Source organism: Sinohyriopsis cumingii, chromosome 8 (genome assembly GCF_028554795.1).
Source record: "Sinohyriopsis cumingii isolate HCF-2022 chromosome 8, ASM2855479v2, whole genome shotgun sequence".
Classification (NCBI taxonomy): Eukaryota; Metazoa; Mollusca; class Bivalvia; order Unionida; family Unionidae; genus Sinohyriopsis; species Sinohyriopsis cumingii.
Window position 1 is genome coordinate 65,913,178 of NC_142968.1, and position 6,000 is coordinate 65,919,177.

Sequence of the window (6,000 nt, forward strand, 5' to 3'; positions counted from 1 at the left end):
GAATAAAAACAATAGAACAAAAACAGAGCAACCTCGATCCAAATTTTATGCAAAAACAAAAATTCTTCTTCTTAACTTCAAACCAAAAGAGTAAATTGTAGGGAGAACAAAGGCAAATACATAATTACATACTAGAACATTAAAATATTTAAATTTAGAAAACATGAGCGAACATCTCTGAGTCCTAAACAGCAAAATATGCTGGGATGGGGCTAAGGGGTGCCTACTTAAAAAGACCACTACTGTCGAAGATATTGATGATGGAGACAACATGACACTAAGTGAGCTGAGAGATCTAATAAGATGATTTCCAACCCAAGCTGAGATGACTGCCGAGGTTTACGTTAGGATAGACGACATGGACTAGACAGGGTAACAACTAATTTTGATCCTGGTATCTAGAGACGAGGTTCCAGAGACTGCTAATGAAGAAGACGATGATACCACTACTGACCCCGAGGGAAAAGACATTAGTAGCATAAGGGGACGATTCAGCCTCAGTGGGAATTAGCATTACAGACCCCCTCTGGGACTGTTTAGCCTCAATGGAAATTTAACATGGAGAAAAATCGTGGGACTGTTTAGCCTCAAGGGAAATTTAACATGGACGAAAAATCATGGGACTGTTTAGCCTCAAGGGAATTTAACATTGGAAATAGATTTTGGGACTGTTGAGCGACAAGGGGAATTGAACATGGGAATATGGGGCTGTATAGCGTCAAAGGAATTTAAACAGGGTGGGACTGTATAGCGTCGAGGGAATTTAAACAGGGTGGGACTGTATAGCGTCAAGGGAATTTAAACAGGGTGGGACTGTATAGCGTCAAGGGAAATTGAACATGGGAAAAATTGCTGGGTCACTCTAGGGACAAGGGGAATTGAACATGGGAATAGAGTGTGGGTCTGTCTAGGGACTAGGGGAATTTAACATATGGATATTGAACATGGTGGGTCTGTATAGCGTCATGGGGAATTGAACATGGTGGGATTGTCTAGGGACAATGATGGTAGAGGGTCAAACACAACAGAGACAGAAACATACATACACTAGTACAAGCGTGAGATTTATATATAAAGCATTACCAAGACCTGAAATCTTGCTGTGGTGTTCAAAAATTTGCATAAATGTAATGATGCTATAAATAGCTATAAATAAGGAAATGCTCAACGACAAAATGGATGTGACTAAAAGTAACGCTAAAATGACGAAATTGTCCCAGAATTTAAAGGAAAATAAACATATCCCCGAAAATTAAGTTACAATGGTTTAGACTAAAATGGATAAAATTAGTAACTACTTACAATGTCAACTTGTGTGACGATCGTGGATAAACACCCATGTATCTATTTATAGCTATAATCAGCTAAAATTCGTATGAAATCCCACTATCTATTTATACTACAACTTGTGGGTTATTCCTTTGGAAAACCCCACTATCTTTTTATAGCCTCAGCTTGAGTGACGTTCCTGTTTATGAACTCTAGTACATATGTATAGCTACAACCTGTGGAAAACCCCAAGTCCATATTTATAGTATCAAAATTTCCAGCGTCAGTGACGTCACTGTACTGGAAACTAGGGGATAAATGGCAACTGTGTTGCAAGTGGCTGACCTGAATACGCGCTACTGTAGGTAGGTAGAATGTATTTGATAGGGATAAAGGGAGTTTTATAGGGACAGAGACCAACACACACACACACACACACACACACACACACACACACACACACACACACACACACAACGTACGCGCGCAGACATACGCACACACACACACACACACACAGAGGGAAGAGGAAAAAACAAACCCAAAATATACTATTCACACAGGGAAGAGGAAAACCCAACAAATATACTATCCAGACGTTCTTACACTAACACACACACACACACACACACACACACACACACACACACACACACACACACACACACAGTACGCGCGCAGACATACGCACACACACACACACACACACACAGGGAAGAGGAAAAAAACAACCCCAAATATACTATCAACACAGAAGGGAGATAATACAAACCCCAAATAAACTATCCACACAAACGTACGCGAACGCATACAAAGCCCAAATATACTATCCATACAAACGTACCCGAACGCATACATTTCCCAAATATACTATCCACACAACGTCGCTAACGCGGACAAACCCCAAATATACCATCTACACTCGGGAGGAAGAAGAAAAAAACAACCAAATATACGATTTACATAACGTACGCGAATACACACACACACACACACACACACACACACACAGAGGGAAGAGGAAAAAAAAAAAAACCCCAAATATACTATCCACACAGAAGGGAGATACTACTAACCCCAAATATACTATCTACACATGGAAGAGGAAGAATGCAAATCCCATACCTACTATCCACACGGAGGTGAGATGTAAAAAAAAAATAAACCCCATATCTACAATCTACGCAGAGGGAAGAAGAAATAAATAACCCAATATACGCTATCCTCAAATAGGGAAGAGGAAAAAAGCCATAATATACTAACCACACAGAGGGAAGAAGAAAAGCATTATACACTATCCACACGGAGTCGAGAACTAACCCTTTATATATACTATCAACATAGAATGAAGAAAATAACCCATTATATTCCATTAACACAGAGTGAAGAAGAAAAAGTTTTTTGAAAGCACCTAAACCCTCACCTGCAATGACCAACTCTGCCAATCACCTACACCCCACCCCACCCCCAACACTACAAAACCCATTTAACCCGTTATTTTATGGCATCAGTGTGTGATTTAGGAAACATCAAGACACAAAATGATGGAGGAATAGACCGACTGTTGTTTACCGACTTGCATGCCTAAAGAGCGTGCATGAAGGAAAACATCCTTTCATTTCAATTCTAACTAAATCATGTTCCAGAGGGATAGAGATAGGTGAAAGAGCACAATTTCATAAAGTGTGAGTAAAAAACAAAACACGTCATCCTTATTATAGAATGTCAAGACTAAGAGACACTTACGTTTTCTTTCTGGTCTATTCTCTTTTAGAAGGTAGTGTGAAATTTCACATCAGGGCCAACGCATCGGCTCACATTTTCAATTTTTCCATTTCCATGTCTTTACTGGTACAAGTTCTTCATCATCTTCAATTTCTTCTTCTTCTGAATCCCTCTTCTCTGTTTCGTTTTGTTTTTGTTTCTTCTCTTTACTCGTAGGGCACTCTGAATCCCAGTGTCCTTTCTCCCGACAGCGATATTAGGCATATTGACTTTTGTCTCTCTTTCTTAGACGAAGCAGATATTCTGGAGACAAATACCCATTTACCTTTGCAGATATAGCAAACTTCATCAGCACTTACACACTTTCGTATGACTCTCATCAAATCAACAACCAAAAGAGTAAGTTTTGTTGCCGCTTTCGCCTGTGAATTATGCTTTCGTATGACTTTTAGCAAATACTTGACCAGCAGGTCGATCGGTGCTGACTTTTCCATCTTCTTGATCGTTTGAGAGTGGAATGAATACTCTGACGCTAAGACACTCTCCCTATGTACAGGGACTTGCTGCGTATGAAGCCTAGTCAAATGTAATTTTGCAATAAGATGAAACGATTTCATTGATAAAGTAAAAGGCAATGACGTGCCGCCGTGTCGCCTCACACAAGAGCTGAAGTGTTAGCTCAAATCCGTGTCAGCGATTTCGAAGACGATATAACTGAGCTTTCATCAATGTTCTCCACATATGTCACAAAACCACGAGTCCTGCTTCACGCCAAAAGAAATTTTGTTCAGTCCGTAAAATATAGTATCACATCTGAGAAACGCAAAAACGAACTTCCAGAAAACTGAGAACGACGACTTACACCTACAACGTAAATGTATGAGTTCAAGTAGTGCGTAAAACTTAGTCAAATTAAATTTTTATAGTCAAGACGAAACGATCTCTTTTCGAACAAGAAAGCAGACACCAAGCGACAATGGCGATCCGTGTCACACAAGTAGTAAGGTGGGGTACATTAGCGACAATGGGAATTAGCATTACAGAGACCCCTGGGTCAGATTAGCGACAATGGAAATTTAACATGGCGAAAAATCGTGGGTCAGATTAGCGACAAGGGAAATTAACATGGGAATAAATCGTGGGTCACTCTAGCGACAAGGGGAATTTAACATGGAACTATAGTGTGGGTCTGTCTAGCGCCAAGGGAAAATTAACATGGGGAATAGAGTTTGGGCTTTTGGGATTTTTTTTAAAATTTTTTTTTAAATTTAAATTTAAATTTAAATTTAAAAAAGGGGTAGGCAATGGAAAGGCTATCTCTTTTCGAGAAATATGGCTGGCCCTGAAAAGGGCCTTTGGGTTTTTTCTTCTTCTTCTTCTTTTAACTTCTTAACTTTTTCCACCATCCTCTTATTTTGTCCATCATTCCTTTCTTCTTTTTCTTTTCTGTTTCTGGTATCCAGTCCGGGTGACCCATGGCTCGGAACTTGGCCTGTATTTTCATCCAGTTGTTATTCAGTTGGTCGAATTCTAATTTCTTCTTCTTATTCTGTTCTTCCTTTCTTTCTTTAGTCCACCTTTCCTTTATGTTTTCTACTTCTTGGGTCATCACTTGTTTCATTATTTCTTCTCCTTTTTTCAACCTGTTCAGTCCCCTCTTCATATATGACAACTCCGTCCAATACACTATATGTTCTAGGAAGCACCGGACTTGGATGACATAATCCAGTGCTTCCTTCAAACTCCCCACTCTTACATAAGGTGGGTCAATAAATCCTCTTGATTTGTTGACTTCATCTTCTATCATTCCTTCTATTATATGTCTGGCGGCCTTTATACGTTCGACTTGACTGGTTACCAAGTGTTCTTTATCTTCATACTCCCATTCCTTTTGTATCCTTTCTATAGCATATTCTGCATCTATTATCCAGAAATAGATATGCCTCAATTGATTAAATAAATCAGTCACTTGCGTCATCTTGTCTAGATTATTCTTTGTAGAATGGTTTGAACGACGAATACTGTGGGGTCTTATACGAAGAGCGCGGACGTGAAGGAAAACATCCCCCTACTTTTTCATTTCATATAATAAAACCCAAACTATACTCTCCACATACGCTAAGAAACAATAAACAAAATCCATAATCTACTATCCACACAATCTTACGTGAGCGCTTACAGAACCCTAACTATACTCTTGACCTACGCTAAGAAACAATAAAGAAACCCATAATCTACTATTCACACAAACATACCTTAGCTCTTACAAGCACCAACACACAAACACATACCCTCACACTATCTTAAAAAAGAGTTAGTGTTTATATTCACACTACTCTACCTACACATTGGCAAATTGATGGTTATTTCTTTTCTAGAGTATTGGGTAGCCCTGAAAAGGGCTGTTTTTTTTGTTTGGAACTTCATGGACACCTGGCTAATGGTGGCACCTTCCAGGCCTGGCGCCGCATACACATCTTATCCCCCAGTTACTTTTTACCTTTTGGGGGGAGAGAGCAGAGGCAGGATATGTCGCTTCAGAGTCCCAATTTTCGCTCTCTGGGATTCTGAAATGTCTTCTTCTTCTTCTCTCCTTTTCCTCCTCCTCCTCTTCTTTGTATCTTCTCTCCTCCTCTTTGTATCTTCTTTCCTCTTCTTTATATCTTTTCTCCTCCTCTTCTTTGTTTCTTCTTTCCTCCTCCTCTCTTATTCTTCCCTCCTCCACAATGGCTTCCGCGGCCAGTTCATTTAATATGCGCCTGGCATATTCCAGATGCACATGAAGTTCCAACAGTTTCTCCAGTCTCGTGTTCATTTTTGGTGTTGATCAATCAACAAGGGTAGTTGGACTGCCGAACGAGTTTCAATTTATGGTGAAAGCGCGTACGTGAAGGAAAACATCCCCCTAAAAACATAAAATTGATCTTACCTAGATCATGACCAAAAAAAAAAAAAAATAACAACAACGCGCGGACCTAAAAGAAACACTCACTCACTTTTTTATGC